The 17130-nt window shown below is 46.7% G+C and overlaps 1 long non-coding RNA gene across 1 annotated transcript in view; it reads left to right on the top strand.

The window, feature by feature from the left end:
* The window catches only part of LOC138513697 (uncharacterized), a 118440-nt gene extending 104482 nt beyond the window's left edge, over window positions 1-13958 (top strand). The window contains exons 3-4 of the long non-coding RNA XR_011281796.1: window positions 1395-1448; window positions 13892-13958. This is a non-coding gene — a long non-coding RNA (uncharacterized lncRNA). The remainder of the gene's footprint in view (window positions 1-1394; window positions 1449-13891) is intronic.
* Window positions 13959-17130: the final 3172 nt, after the last annotated feature.

The following is a 17130-nucleotide window of genomic DNA, read 5'->3' as shown; positions in this document are numbered from 1 at the left end:
GACTGGTCGAGGAGGGCCTGGTGTCCTATAAAATCTGATGGTTCCAGGTAGCCAGTCCAAGAGTCGGAGAGGGGCATGGAATTAGAGTTGGAATCAAGATTAGAAAGCAAGTCTTCCTGGGTGTCAGGAGTGCAGTTTCCGTGCTTCTGGCAACTCTGAAGCCAGACGTGGTCGTTGATACAACCAACACATTCAGTGTGGTGGATAAGCTGGGAGATGGCCAGCACCTTCAAGAAGTTGCCCATGAAGGGGATAATGGAGCTAGGGTGGTAGTTAACAGGACAGAAACGGTTATTTTATAACCAAGTCATACAATAAGTCATACTAAACGGGCTACACAGGGAACCAAAAGGAGGATGCATTAAAGTAGTGTGAAAACAAAATCAAAATATCGAGGCTGAGTACCCCAAAAGGAAATACACCGAACACGGGTTACAAAGTAATATACAAAGTACTTTATTTTATACTGAATCCAGTTACAAAAACAGAGCAAAAATCAAATAGCTATCGGCCCTCAGTACAACACAACAAACTCCAGCGTGGTTCAGTGTGTTCAATGAGAGACGCTGCACATTAGAATGCATTAGCTTTTTATACACTTGGTGGGCAAAATGTCCAGCCCCACTTCGGGTTAATATTCCATTTAATACATCACCGATCTAGGGTTCGTGCCAAGTCTCGAATGACCGCATATAACTGGTTTGCCTTTAATACATGTATCAACAAGCCTATACAGCAACTGTGTATTCTAGGATTTTCCATGTAGGCATGCTCAAACATTAATACAATGTAGTTAAACAAGTGTTTCTACGTTCAGTATTTGAATACATTGTCTCAACATATGCTAATGGTTTAGTTTTATTGCACGAGTAATCCTTTTACACACACGTCAACAAAGGACAAGGTCTCAGTTCACGACCTCAACAAGTGGCCTGCAGGCAAGTTACATATTAGCTATGTACAGAGGTCAAGACGGCCATGTTATATTCCTGAATGACATTGTCCACCATTTTAACTCACAGGGTGACTTTTACAAAGTGAATCCAAAAATGGCAGATTGGCCTAAAATGGCGGCTTACATTGATTTAAGGTCAGGACCGTGCTACACGGATTCTTTCGCAAGCGACTTTCGAGCAGCTTGGCGTAGGCCAATATACATATATTTATTGCAATAGGAGGCACGCTATAATTTCTCTTTTGACAGTAGATTGTTTTTAATTTTCCGATTGTTTTTAATTTTTCATAATGTTTTTTTTCATTTTAATGGTGGGAGAAAAAAGTAATTGTGGAAATGTAACTGCACTTTATTTATTATTTTGCTATAATAGGAATGAAAATACTTGAAGGAAAGCTAAGCTGTTCAGTAATCTACTGCTTGTTTTCATTCTCTGCAGCTCGGATTTGCATTTGGCAATGTTGTGGGGATGTACCTCGCTCAGAACTATGAGGTATGTAGCCAGAAACCAATCTTTTGTCTTGCCAATAAGGGTAGGAAGCATCTTCTGAGGTAACTGCTACTAAACACATTTTATATGCTGTTTAAATTGGTGGATTCAAGGCCATTTAGCCCCTGCACTTCCTGAACCCAATCTGGTTTTAATCGTTTGAGGACTATGTGCATAGATTGTCCTCCTGAATTACATTTAGGAAATCATTTTAATCTCTGCCCACCATGCTCATTTTTAGACACTATCTATTGATTGGAAAAAATTTCACACACAACACCGAATCTGAAAGATTTGTACTTGTTTATGCTTTACATTGGATTGAATACCTGCCTTGTAGTCCAATTGCCCATTTTAATTGGTGGTGGTATTTCGTTTCACTCTTATAGGGGACCTTTCAATTTATTAACCACACCCTCTCCTCCCCACCCACGGCTCCAAGTAGCTCATGGTAAGCCTGGGGATTTCTGCTTGCATTTTTTTTCTTTTCTTTTTTTTTTTTAAATTTCAATTTTATTAGTTTTTAAAGTAGCGGTTTCAACATTCAAATTCAAACGTTTTCCACAAAAGGTTGTTTGAAAAATTTGAAAAACATTGCTCATGACATTTGATATCACTTTGAAGCATATAGTTTTTTCAATAACATTTACAAAGCTGTCTACTTTCTGTCCCCCCCCCCTCCTTTCCTCATAATACCAACGGAAAGGTTGGTATAATTCAACTTTTTCACTTAATGGCCACCATTAGAACTATAACACTGAGCAGAGGTACATATTGATACATTTTGATTCTCATTTTTCAGACATTGTCAACTGTCTTATAGGATGTCTATGACTTTTGGGATGCTTCGCCCACATTCTTCTATGTGATGTATTTGGCTCGGAATTCTGACCATTCATTTTCAGCGGAGGTGCGGTCCCCGTGAAGGGCTGCGGTCAGGTTGTCCATTCTATAAATATTTCGGGAGACACCTATCCATTATGTTTTGGTAGGGAGCGTAGCCCTCTTCCACACCATAGTGAGACAAGCCTGTGCGGCCATCAGTAGGCCTTGTATCATTTTGGGTACTTTAGTGGTTGTCTCCTCTGTTTCGATTAGGCCATATAAGATCAACAATGGTCGTTTCTCCCTTTCATCGTCAACTAACTCTTTGATCCAACTAAGAATTTCTGACCAGTAAGCTTGGACCGCCTCGCATCCCCACCACATATGCCAATAATCAGCCTTTCTCCCACAGCCCCTCCAACAGCATGGGCTCACTCCCTGATACATTTTGGCCAACCTAAGTGGGTCATACTGCCATCTGTATATTAGCTTAATGGCATGTAGTTTGTATTGGCAGGATATGGACGCTGTTCTCCTACATTTTTGTAACCATAGCTTTTGTGAAATTTGTCTACCCATATCTGCTTCCCATTTGCTCTTCAGTGTGAGGGATGGTGTGATACAGACCTCAGTCAGCGTTGAGTACATTGCGCTTGTTAGGCCTTTGGAGCTCCTGCAAGTATCAAGGATTCTTTCGAACGGGGTGAGGTCTCTTTGTAGTTGGCTCTTCCATATCACCTGTATCATAACCCCCTTACGTCTCAAGTATAGGGACACTGAGAGTGGGCCTATGCAGAGTGCTTCTTGAAGCTCTTGAATGGTAATAAAAGTGTTGTTCCTCCACAGTTGCCCAGCTCTTTCCAGTCCAGCCTCATGCCAGGCTTGAAAGCTCCCGGGATCCAGGATCGCTTCTCGGGTTCCTGGTACCCATAGGTTTCCCAGAGGGGAGGGCCAGGTCATAATTCCCTCCATTCTCTTGCCAGGTGTCCACACTGCCCATATCGTTCCAATGATGGGGTGAGCTTTAATGCTATTCTGTAAAATCCATTGTGGATCTAGCTGCTGTCTGACGTGCGGAATCCGTACACGTAATTGGGTCGCTCTGTAATAGATTTCTATATCTGTGAGGCCCACCCCTGCATTGTCTTTCTGTAGTTGGAGCAAGGATCTGGGGACTCTAGGCTTTTGATTTTGCCATAGGAAGGCTAGTAAGGATTTCCTGGTGTCGGTGAAGTATTCTTTGGGCATTCTAATGGGGAGCATTTGGAACAGATAGAGTATTTTGGGCAGTATCACCATTTTTATAGCGTTTAGGCGGCCGATCCAGGAGATGGTAAGTCTGGACCACCTTTCTATATCTTTTTGAAGGGCGGGCGATAGTGGGGGGGAAGTTAGCTTGATATAGGGATTCAAGTTCTCGGGTGACGTTGATACCCAGGTATCTGAGTGTGGAGAGGCTGACCTTCACCCCTAGGGGAGTGAATCGCTCCACTTCATAATCTTTACTTTTATCAATCGGGAGGAGGATTGACTTTCCTGTATTAATTTTGAGGCCAGCTAGTTCGCCGTATTCTTCAATTATACATAGTGCAGCTGGAACTGAGTTTAGGGGATCAGTTAGGTGTAGGAGAATATCGTCGGCATAGAGGCCCAGTTTGTATTATCGTTCACCTACTTTGATTCCCTTAACTCTGTCATTATGTCTTAGCTTCTGTGCAAGTGATTCGAAGGACAGCACAAACAGTATTGTGGACAGTGGACAACCCTGTCTTGTTCCCCTCGCCAAAGGAAACCACCTAGAATAGCCTCCGTTCACTGTCCCAGACGTTGTGGGAGATATATACAGTGCCTTAATGGCACGACGAAGCTTTGGTCCCAACCCATTCCAGACTAGTTCTCTTTCCAGGAAGTCCCAGGCCACCCTGTCAAAGGCCTTTTCGGCATCTAAGGACAGAAGAGATGGGTCTCCTCCCATTCCTTGTGCTTCGTGTATCAGATCAAGTGTTTTTCTCATTGTGTCGGTCCCTTGTCTCCCGATGACAAAGCCGACTTGCACAGAGCGTATCAGTCTGGGTAGATGCATTTCAAGCTGGCCTGCAATAACCCTTGCGTATATTTTAGCATTGATGTTGAGAAGGAAGATGGGTCGATAAGAGCTACAGTGTTTAGCGTCTCGCCTTCCTTTGGAATGATGGCAAGGAGGGCCTGAGCAAAAGATGGGGGCGCTTGGCCCGTTTCGAAGATGTGATTGATTTAACAGGGTTACCAAGAAAGGGGCAAGAAGTGTAGAGAACTCTATGTAAAAACCGGGCGTGAAACCATCTTCCCCTGGGGCCTTCCCTGTCTTTAAGCGCTTTATGGCGTCAGTAACTTCCCCTTCCGTGACTGGAATATCTAGAGATTTGGCCTCCATGCATGTGAGTGCAAGGAGCCCAGCATCTTTATGGTATGTATCAATACTCCCTGATGGAGGGGGTGGGTCGCATGTATACAAATCTTCATAGAAAGAGGCAAATGCTTCTTGTATTCCCTCTGGGGATGTTTCTATCGTGTCTAGAAGGGTGCCATCTGTCCTCTCTATGGAATCGACCCATCTTTCTGCTTTCTGCACTCGGAGACGAGCCGCCAGGAGGGCATCTGCTTTATCGCCTTTTTCATAATATTTCTGTTTTAGATATTGCAGGGTTTGGGCTACCTTGCCTACAATTAACATTCTCAATTCTTCCCTGAGTTCTCTGGCTTCGGCAATGTATTTGGATCTGTTATATGGGGATGACTGTGCCAATTTCTCCACCGTACAGAGCTTTTCCCTAAGATTCTTTTCCAACAAGGCACGGTCCCTTTTTTCCCGAGCCCCTTCTTTAATGAGGACCCCCCTCCATGTAGCCTTGGCTGCCTCCCATACGGACACCTTCCCAACCTTGCCCGTGTCATTAGTGGTGAAAAATGGTTTCATCTCATTCTCAAAGTCTTCTCTGAAGACTGTGTCGGACCATAGGGATTCATTGCATCTCCATTTAGTATTCCGGGGGGCGAGGTCATTCCAACCTATGTCCACAGAGACCATATCATGATCTGACCATGCAGTAGGGTGTATGTTTGGAATGTGAAGTACTTGTAACAGGCCTTCGGAGAAGATGTAATCAATACATGTGAGTGTCATGAGGGATGGAGTCGTAAGTAAAACCTCTGTCTACTGGGTGTAGGTGGCGCCAACTATCAGTGAGGCCGTATAGGTCGAGGGTTATTCTGATTTCATCCTCTTCTTGTGACTGGTGGGTTATGTGCGTCTGTTTTAGTTTGCCTATCCAAAGAGCTATTCATCCACGTGTTAGTCTCCTCCAAGAACTGGGTGCCCTTGTGCCATGCTAAAAACGTTCTCGGTAGTTTTGTGGAGGAATCTTTTCTGCCCTTGGTTCGGTGCATAGAGAGTAGCGAAAGTGACAATTTTGTCGCAAATGTTTCCTACAACTACCAGAGCCCTTCCCTCTGTGTCGGACTAAGATCCAAGGGTCGTCATACGGAGGTATTTGCGAATTAGAATCCCCACTCCCGCCTTTTTAGAGATTCCAGAGCTCCAGAAGGAGAGACCTACTTCACGGCATGGGATCGCTTTCTCCTCTCCTCTTCGGTAACGTGTTTCTTGAAGAAACAGAATTTCTATGTTGGATCGCCTGAATTCCCTGGCCACCATAGATCGTTTTGTGGGAGAGTTCAGGCCCTTTACATTAAGTGTGCATATGCGTAGCTTATTTCGGAATGTAGATGACATCTTCACCATTGGGTGTGTGCTTGAATGACCAAAATGTCTGTTTTAGTGCCTCTGTTGTGCTGAGTAGCCTTGTGATTGGTTCCTTACATTAGGTTGGGTCATAATAAGCCCCGAGAGGGTCAATAATTGTCCCATCTGGTCCCTATCCTGTTAATTTGTGGTCCCATTGTGTGTTCCCTTTCCTTATGGCCCCTTCGTCCATAAACTCTGAATTGTTATCTCGTTCCCCCCTCCTGCCCCCCACCCCCCTTTCATTCGACGTCCGATCCGGCCAGGTTAACATCACCCAGTCGTTCCGGACCACCAGTGGGAACCGCCTAACAAGCGGTCCTATTATTAATATAACCATATTAACAGTGAGCCCTCAACATGTTGCTCATATTACAAAAAAAACATTTTCTAGGCACGAGTTCTGACCCCGGTTTTAGTCATCATGTTGGTGTCTGCCCTACATCGGGTCCCCATCAACACACCCCGAGGACCTCCATTATAACCAGTGATTTTCGTGTCTGTTATGTCTCTCCCTTCCCCTTTCCAACACCCCTCGTTCTTCAGAATTGCACAATGTTGTGCCCAGTATCTGGTTTGTAATTGTTGTCACCGTCTCCATTGCCCAGCTACGATCTTACCGTGATCTCTTCGTCTGGTGCGTGTTGTGTAGACAGACGGGGTAGATGGGAGGAGAAGTTAATGTTCCATATCTGGGGAGGTATTCATATTTCTAAACTTTCTGGATCCTTTTTCGCCGCAGACCCTTGATGTGCCATTCTTTGTCCTCATCCTTCCGTTCACCTGATGATATTCCTTCTCCCTGAGTGCCCAGTAAGTCCGATGTGCAGCTGGCGATATCCCTCTCTGAGATGAGTTTCATTGTAGTTCCTTCCCACTCAAAAGTGAGATGAGAATGGATCGCTCCAGCGATATCCTACACCCTTGTCCTTGAGCATTCTTGTGATCGGTAAGCACTTTCTCATTGCCAGTGTGAGGGAGGATAGATCTTGATAAATGGAGATGTTCGAGTCTCCCAGTGTTAGTTGCGGTGTGTGTCTGGCCTTTTCTAGGATTCACGCTTGTCAAGAGAGGGGACTGGTAGGGGGTGGTCTGTGCTTCTGCTCTCTATATGGTAGAGGAGAGGCACAGAGGACCCCCGCCTAGATTCTCTATTCGGTAGCTATGGTCGAGCAATCAAGGCCTAGCTTCTCAGGAGGTGATGCAGGCTGGTTCTTAAGTACAGTGTAGTCCCCAAGCCCCCACAAAGGAATGTCCACACACTGTATTGGTTAGAACACAGTCTTTATATAATCAATATTCAAGGTTATGTACACTTATCATAATAACTCACTTTGTACTTAGGAAAATCAACAATGGCAAATATATACAATTCTAAAGTGGTACCACCCTTTGTATTAGATCTCATTAAAGTGCATCAACAATACTGTAACAATGTCACACAGATCAATAGAGTGAAACCAGCAATAGAGAGAGGAGAGAAAATAAGATGGTTGAGCAATAGGCAGAATACTGGCCCCTACCACTAGACACAGTTCTGTGTGGAGATCCCCCCCCACCTGGCCAACCTGTAAAATAAAGATATAGCACAAGCCCAGTCCATATATTGTTCTGTAAGTCTTATTCCCTCCTATAATGTTTTTACCCCCCCAATGTACCTGGTGGAGTCGTGTTCTTCGAAGAGGCGTCGACAGATCCTTCTTGAGCGACCCCCTTTTAAGCAGGAGTTCCGGATCGTCGAGAGGCGTCGAGAAGCGTCGAGGAACTCGGCGTTCGGCGTCGGGGAATCGACGGCCCTTCTTGAATGCCTTCCCTTTCAAGCGGGAGACACGGGGCGTCGAATGTCCGACAACAAACAGGGTAGAACGGCGTCGATGAGGCGGCAGCTTCGATCCAAGCGGTGCTCGTCGATGACGGAGCGTTGGCGTCCTGCAAGGCAGAGGCGTGCGGGGCACCTCGACGACAATTGTTCTGGACCGCAAAGATTGTGGAGGCGGGGGCCCGGCAAGGGCGTCGAGTCGTTCGAGTCTTTGTGGTCTTCGGGTGGCGGGAAACCCACCGTCAGGTTTCTCCTCGGCGTGTTGGTCGTCCTCGACTTTCTCCGGCAGGATAAAGCGGTCGACGGTGCGGACGAGGGAGTCCTTCGATTCAAATGTTCTTAGGCAAGGAGCGGACGGCTCCGGTCGTCGGTGGCACGGCGTCAAGTGGTTCCCAGGGCTGGGCAACACAACTTCGACGGGCCTCCAGCGGTTACACAGACCTGCGAACCCTGGTCGACGGCAATGGACTTCGACGGCGGCGATGTCCGGGTGATTCACTTCGATCTCCTCGGCGGTCCCGTCTCGGGTCGGCAGCCTTTCGAGGGTCTGTCTTCCAGGGCGCTTCGGCGAAGATGGAGCGGTGCTCGATGCCCCCTCGGAGCACGGGAAGAGGGCGCCTTACCAGGTCGTCTCTCGGGTCAGTCTTCGACGATTTCGGCAGCCTTCGGATCGGTCGAAGCAAATACAGCAGCAAGTCTTCTTCCAGCTGTACGTCGATGATCAGCAGTTCCAGTTACTCTTAGAGTGGAGACTCAGCTCCAGAACGCTTCTGAACGCTTCTGAACAATTACCAGTGGTGAGAGGTCCCCAGATATACTATTCTGTCTCTCATCCACACTGCTGGCACACACTCAGCAGCCAATCATACAGAAGGGCATTCATGCAGTCAGTCAGCCAATCAGGCACACAGTGCATTCAGGCCACACTCCTCCCTTTCAGACACTCACAACAAGGAATGTGGATTGGGACAAGTACCCAGCCATTCAACACTACACACTGCATTCAGGCCAGTTTCGGGCAGGGCTGTCTCAGTCTTTGTCTCTCATGCCAGAAACCAGACAACCACAACAAGGAGTGTATATTGGTCACACACTCCATTCACCCAGGTCCCACCCACAGGAGGTACCCACAACATACAGTCACTGGGAAGGCTCTAGTCAGTCTAGCTGGGCCTTCACAACAACACCATATATGGAACTTCCACCCAACAGCCAGTCAGGGGGAAGGGACAGAGTCAGGGCTTCCCAGGACTTTGGGAAACATGGTAACAGGCAATAGAAAGCAAGAGGCCACAGGGGCCATCTTGTTTCCTATCAGGAATCAACTGATCCCAATGGCAGGGCCTGGGTATCCCAAAATGGAGGACACCCAGAGCACCTGTCAAATTCAACATGGAGCTGCCACGAGCCCATACCCTGCTCTGTGGGCCACCCACAGGTGCCCAAAAACATACACTAGGGGCACAGGGTTGTACCCCTACCCATGGCTGCCATAAGGGTATCCCATGGGTCTGTTCACCAAACCAAAAGAGAGAGCTGCACTGCCAGGAGTCCCACATGGACTCCTGGGCAGAAAACACGACAGAACACAATATGAAAAAGGACTACAGGACAAGGACAGGGAGGCCCTGTCCCTCCAATGCCTTTCCAGCATCACAACGCTCTATCCGCATAATTATGAAATCGAGCTAATACTGATCTTGGGCCGCCCGGTCTACCGCCAGCTCTATGAATGTGGTCGGTTTTGGGTTCATCTACTGAATCAACTTTAAAGAGGAGCTTTAGTATGGCGTGTAAGGTTTGTTTGAGATCAAGTTCAGTCTCGCCCTCCTTTTCCGGGATACCAAACACATGTATGTTGTTGCGGCGTTCCCTATTTTCGAGATCATCAACCTTTATGTGGATTTCTTCTTCTTTATGTTCAATCTCTGTAATTCGATGGTCCATCTGGGTCTCCAAGGTGTTCAGGGAGGTTTGGTTATGTTCGACTTCCTCCAGCCTATCCTCCATTTTATCCATCCTGTGTGTGATTGTATCTATCTTGTTTACGATGTCGGCTCTCATGCTCCTCATTTCGGTGAGTAGGTCAGCAACGTCCGCCTTGGTCGCAGCCGTTTCAGATCCCGTTGTCGACATTTTGATAGCACTGGGCAGTTGCAGGGGTTCGTGAGGCGATGAGAATTTGTATTTCGCCAATTTGTTCTTAATGTCCATGGGCAGCGTGTCCCCAGTGTTGGGATGGACAGGTCTCTGCTGTGCGCGGTAGAGACTAGTGAGCTGTGCTGACCATATATCAGGAGGGCATCTGTATGGTACAGATTTGTCTCTGTGTCCGTAAACAGTAGGGTTGGGGTGAAGATGGTATTTCCCCTAGCAGTCAACTCCTTGTCTATGGCAATCCGCTACGAGGCATGCTGCCTATTCTCGTGTATATTTGTCTGGCTAATATATAGATAATCCCTTTTTAGCCATAGTGTGCCAGGTGATTCCAGATTGATTCCAGAAACTAAATATCTGTGTTTGTTCACTGGAGGTATTCCTGATGAGCGTGGACCATGTGCAATAGCGAGTTCGGTGTGCGATCAGAGACCACCTGAAGTAAGGGAGTTAGAGGGAATCCGAGGAGGGCACATGCCCTGTACCACAGGGGCCCAACCCTCAGTTCTACGTTATAATGGCAGGTTCTTGAGGTGCCCCCTGAATTCAAATTTGGAGCGTTCCAAGGTACGCTGATGCCCTTTGCTGTGGGTATAGAGTGTTCGACAAGCTGCAGAGGATTTCCGTGGTCCTGGATGTTAGGATCGAGGGGGGTACGTGGTGCTTCTGAGGAGGGCACATGCCCCGGTACTTAGGGACCCAACCCTCAGGCACGCGTATTAATATGTTACTCCTTAAGGTTTCCTGAGATTTCTGGTACGGTCGTGAACCGAGGCTCTTGTGTGTTGATGTATGATGGAGTGCCTATTACTGGTGGTCCTTATAGCTGGAACAGCAAAGTACACAAAAGAGGTGGGGGGATTAGACTGTGGACCAAAACACCCCCTATCTTTAGGAACATCCTTAAAAATATAAACTAAAGAATGGTCCACAGTGTTGTATCACGGTGTCGCGTGTCCAACCTCACTGATTAGAAGGCAGGAATAGGGGTAGAGAAAACACAGTATACATATCTCTAAACAATAGTGCTTTGGTATTTTAAGCTCTACACAGTGGGAATTGGACCAGTTATACAATTATCAATTTTATTTAACCTTCAATGGTAAATATACATCATAAAAATGCCAACATGGCATAATTCATCATTTAATACAAAACCAACACAATCCTTAAAAACTTTTGTACATTAAAAAGAAGAAAAAAAGACAATAAAGGGAAAGCAAAAAAACACAAACGACCAAATCGCATCAGTGACAATTTAAGTACACCGGGAGAAAAAGAGTGCACATATAATCCTAGGGAACCACAAATTCAGAGATTACAACATAAACATACAAAAATTTAATTAAATCAAATTATTACTCCTAAGTCTAACCACAATAATGGGGTTAAAGGAAAATAGCACAACTCAAATAGCTACTAACTTCCACACTACTTCACTCCCATTTAACCCGACATGTTTCATTCCTCACTCATTTCATACACACGCAGTCAAGGGAAATTCATCAGGGGGGTATACTTAAAAGCACGATATGTCTCAATAGGTCGTTTAACGCGGCGGAACTGAAGTTACCGCCTCTCAACCTGAATAGTTCAAAGTGAACATTTAATGTTCCACAGCTATTCTGCCAACCACCATGTTTAAGAACAATCGAACACTGGCTTTAGCACGGGCACCTAGACCCAAACAATTTGCAATTATTTCAAAAGTTAACTGTTATAGCGTCCGATACAAAAACAGTTAGATTCTTGTGGTTGTGGTAGAGTTCGGACTGCCCTCTCGCGAGGAACGGACACGTGACACCTTACGGTAGTTTGCGCAATACTTCAACAAAAGAAGGTATATGGTGGATGGCTGAACGGATTCAAGTGCCCTCTATCAAATCTCTACACAGGTTCCACTGAAAAGCGCTTCCAGTCATCTTAAGTTGATGGCGTTATGTGTAGCTCTAATACGATACTGCACATAGCGAAAATGTTGCCGTGTTGCACCACTTAATCACGTATGTCGTTGCGAAGTCGACATCTCTTCAGTGCGGCCAATAAATTACTGGCGTGTCATCAGGTGAAATGCAGCCCAGTTTCTTGTGAGTCTCGTCGCGTTTGTAAAATTCAGGCAGGTCCTTATAGCTGGGCAAGCTATTGCAGCCTGGTAGCTTTGATTGCGCAGTTTTAGTGTTAGTGATCCGCGTGGCTGCAGAGATCTGGATCCTGGAGGGGGCGCTGGGGGTTGTTGGATTGAATATTCTGGGCCACAAATGTCCCTTGTGGAGGCCTATGTTCGCCTCCTCTTGTCCGTAGTTCTGCCCCCTGGGGGTGGGCGTCCTGTCAGCAAGATTCGGGGCACAACGGGTGATTGTGGGGGGTTGAGGGGGAGTAATTGCTGCCTGGTGTGTTTCAACTTTAAATATCAAGTTGGCGCCAGTGGTACAGTGTCACGCTAAAGGAGTCCGCAGGGAGTATTTTTCTTCCCTTCGTATACACTTACGTCTGGGCGTTAAGTCTGTCCCTGCACGGCGCAGTGGTATTGTGGATGGTCTTTGTGAGGGCCCCCGCATCAGCCAATCGAAACTCGTGCCTACATGAGGCCGCCAGTCGTGGAGGGGGGGGCAGGTTGGGTCGAGTCGCACTGGCGCTTTATCAGCCGACGGGCCCAGTGTTTGGGAAGGTCTGGCCTGCAGTTACCTGAGCTCCGCGGGGCCTTCTCTGGATCCCCTCCACCGTCGGTCAGGGCGGGCAGCTCCGGTACAAGTCCGTGGAGTGCGACGTAGGCTCCAGTGGGCGGGTTGGATAGCCACGCCGCTCGCCTGCAGGGTGTTCCTGGTACGTGTCTAACCAGCTGGGGTCCACCCATGCAGGGCGGCAGGACGGTGATGCCGTCTCCCTGTCTGGCGCAGCAGTTCGTTTGTGCGTACTGGGGCCTCGGGCAGCGCGCGGAGCAGCGTGTATGGGGCTGTCACGGAGGGAGTCACCAGGATTCTCGTTGGGATTTTCTCGGCCAAAACAGATCCGATTTTCTTCAGGTTTTTCCCCGGGGGGTGCCTGGCTCCCTTAGGCACCGAATTCCAGTAGTTGGCCGGGGGGGGGGGTCTCGTGGTGGGGGCTCAATCCACAATTACGGACCCAAGTGCGGAGCTCACATGAAGGATGCTTCCTTCATGCGCCCCCCTGGTGGCCAGTCTTTTCTTTTTAAACAAACAACTCGCACCCATGTTTCCGAGCCAAGATTTCCAACAGAAACACAAGTCCTGTTTGTAAAAAGGCATCCTGGAGTTATCCCATAGCCACACCCTTCCATTCCACCACTTGTGATGTAATTGGTAGTGCCTGCTCCTCTCCACCATTTGCAATATATGTTCGTGTACAAAGCTGCTGCTGTGGTTGGCATTTCTTTTGCATAGGTTTGGTAATCCCTCAACATGTTTTTAAAATGCCCTTGGAATTCCCACCCCAGCACCAGTGCTGAATGAACAAATGGGGCAAACAGAAAGCGATCGGTGCGGCTACCTACACAACCTTCACCCTACTTTTTGTGTCTTAAACATTACATTTTGGAAATTATATACATTTACTTTGATTATACCACTACACTGCTATTCCACACCTCTCCTAATGGCACACAGATCTTTACATAGCTTGAGTCTTGCTCCCTTATGATCGCCTTTCTTTTCGGCACATGTTAGGATTTGTGGAGTGACAATCTTGAAAGCTTAAAGCAGAAATGCGATGGAACCCACACAGGACCTTTTTTCAAAATCTTCAGAGCGTTGGCGGCTAGATCTTTAGGCTGATTTTGCAAAAATGTGTTATTGATACTGATTATTTCTCTGAATCTATTGTTTGTTTATTCCCTTTGTGAATCAGATACCCGATCTTGCGAAGAAACTTGAGAATATTAAAAAGGACGTGGAGGCCAAGAAGAAACCCCCAAGTGACTGAGTATAAAGTCTTCCATGCATGTCTTGGTTCACGACTCAAATCTTCTCCCAAACTGGATGACACGGGCCCGGTGGCTGTTGTTGAACTGTTAACATTAGTTGTTCAGTTCCACGCAATGTCTAGGATTTTAGACTACGTTCCTCTTTTTTTATGTCACCTCTTCCATCGTTTCTCCTGTGTTTGCTGGCGGAGATGACAGATGGGGAATCGTAGGAAATGTGTGATTTTTTTTTTAAGACTGACTTGGGTGCTTCCAAGGAAACTAGAATATAGTTCCTGTGAGTACACTGCATAGAATGCTGTTTTGGGATGCAAAGGTGGAGAGGTTTGTTATTCGGAAGCCACCAAGGATATTGCTGTTTAAAGTGCCATAGCAGTTGTTGGCACTATGGAGCTACTTAACCGCTTCAAATGTAGGTCCGTTATGATTGGGAAAAGAAATGCCTCGCATAACGAATTCCTTGACGCTTTGGAGCTCACATGTGCAATTCTTCATTTCTATGCTGCCTGCTTATGCAAAAGTCGTCTGAAAATGAGATATTCCGGGGTCACATTTGCTTTTGTCTTTAAGTGATATAAACATATGCTCCCTAATCTGTTATAATTCCTTATACATTTTACGAAATTGAGATCATCGCTTGATTTTTGTATCCAATATCACACTGGTTCCATTAAAAGCATACCATTCTGTAAAGGCTATACTAGCAAACAATTAGGCCAATCATGTTTCACTCCAATAAAACATGTTTTTGTGTCGTATCACGTTTAATCTTTTTACTCTGTTGTATTGGTATCGTCAGAGTTAACATGTCCTTTTGTGAATGTTGCAACTTGCTCATCGTGCTAGGTTTTTTCCTTGTATCTGTTAAGTGAATGATTTTCCTCTACAGTCAGCTTGAAGAGATTTTGCTTCTACAGTAAGATTGTGTGGGTATTTCTCTAAATGAAGGTGGCACTTACTTTGTTGCACAATTGTAGGTCAATTGGAGCCTGTTTATTTTGTGTCATAAAATAATGCTTTGATTTTGAAATTGCATTTCAAGAGTTTAACCCCAAAAGATGAAATGGCTCATAAGTGCATACCTTCTAACCCAAAGGGTTTGTAATTTCAGCACGGAGTGCAGTGGGAAGTTCATAGAAAACCAACGTTCTAGGGGGTATGACACGTCCCAGAATATTCCTAACAGGCATTTGTGTTCATGTACCTTTTTTTAAAAACACATTTATTTCTCAGGCATACATACACAAAATAAGTAACTGCTGCACATTTATTTTAGTGGGTTGATTTTAGACTGTCCAGAGCCTGACTGTTCTTTCTGTTGCCGATTCTTCCAGGCTGTCTTGTATATGTGCTCTAATCAATCCACTATCCTACATCCAGGCAGTGAGCCATCTGTACTTTGACCATGTCCTGCCACCCTCTTTGTTTTGGCAGTTCTCTGGCGATAAGCGTCGCCTATAAACCTAAACTATTTTTGTTTAATGCTTATAACACGCTGCAGCCTGCAGGCATCAGGGCGCACATAGAACACTAAAACAGGAAAAAAACGAGAAAAAAAACCCAGCAACAGCACTGACACGACCGGTAATAAAACGGCAATGGATAGTGAATCAAACAAGGCTAAGGTCATGATCATTGGTCAACAAGGAGTCTAATTAAATAGTAGCGTCTTGAGCCGTTTACAGAAAGTGGGGAGACTCTTCTCCCCACATAAAGATATTCTACCTTTTCTCAGTTTCCCTCTGAGGCTCAATGTGACTCAAGCTCTTGTTCTCTCTACACTTTACTGTAACAGCCTCCTCCTGAACCTTACTTCTTCCACTCTGCGACTCCCCCTCCCCCCACCCCCTCCAGAATAGGGCAGTGAGACTTATCCTTGGCCTTAAGCCCAGGGACTGCATCTCTCCTGCACTAAAGTCTTCACTGGTTCCCGGTTGCTACACGGATTAAATTCAAATCCCTCTGCATCATCCACAAGGCTGTGTGGGCCCGAGGACCACACTATCTTCAACTCTATCTCACCAAATACTCTCCCTCTAGACCACGTCGCTCCTCTGGCACCAATCTTTGTGTGTAAAGCGTTTTCCCAAATAGAGGGCAGGGTGGTCGCTCACTTTCCTCTGAATGCTTCCTCCTTTGGAATAGCCTCCTCCTCCCCTCCTGCGCCTGGAGCAGGATCTCCTCAAATTCCAGAAGTTCCTTAAAACTTTCCTCTTCCTCCTCCTTCCCTCCTTCTCTCCTCTGCTAATCTCATAGTTGTTGAATCTGTCCTTAACCCATATGCATCTTCGGGGCCTTGACCTCGCACGCCAATTCTTCCCAGCTCCTGTCTTTCCACAGCACTTTGTATCTGCATTCCCTCCGCTCTGGAGACTTGGCGCTTACACCTCCCACGGCCCAGGCCGTGTAGCACTCAACGCTTCTAGCACTTCATCCATGGCTCATGGCTCACCCACGGGCTCGGACTCCCCAGCACTTATCCCCTCTTCCCTTTTCCTTCTGCACTTGCACGTTCCGAATACTCACAAGGCATAGTAGGTTTCTCCAGCATGAGGTCTGGCATGGATTCACATGCTCATGAATATTCCCCGTCGTCAGGCCGGGAATCCTCGGTATAGAAAAAAATCAGTATCAGTTTCGTTTCTGATCTGTCTTTCTTAGTAGTAACCAATCACTGGTCTCTGGGTCATACTGCCCCCAGCCAATGACTGCCCTCTCCCTAAGCCCCGCCTCTGGCAGCCATCCTCAGATTTTTACCGCACGTTCAAGTGTTGGGAGTCCTCGTGCTGTAGCTCTCGAGCTTTTTCTACGCCCCTCAAGGGTGAAGATTTCGTCGAGTTACGCTTTTGGTGGATTCCAGAAGTTCCGAGGCCTACCCCGGACATAGCCCAGGAGAAGGGAAGCTCGACGCCCGGGAAGCTGTTCAGGACCTGCCCTGGATGCCCGCTTCAGAATGTTTTCAAGGAGGACGAGCATTCGTTATGCCTCTGTCTCCATGAGGACAAGACGCACACCTAGGACTGTGCGTTTTGTGGGAACATGTCGGAGCGGACCACGAAGGATCGCCACCTCCGTATCGCCAACTGGCTGGAAGGGATGAGCCCGTCAGGTGAGGAGAAGAAAAAAGTCAGAGCGGTCTTCTAAGTCCTGTGAGGGTGCCCCG

The sequence above is a fragment of the Ambystoma mexicanum genome, chromosome 12 (assembly GCF_040938575.1).
Source record: "Ambystoma mexicanum isolate Mex_15411 chromosome 12, UKY_AmexF1_1, whole genome shotgun sequence".
Classification (NCBI taxonomy): Eukaryota; Metazoa; Chordata; class Amphibia; order Caudata; family Ambystomatidae; genus Ambystoma; species Ambystoma mexicanum.
The sequence above is the reverse complement of the archived record's forward strand: the minus strand, read 5'-3'. Positions and strand labels throughout refer to the sequence as shown.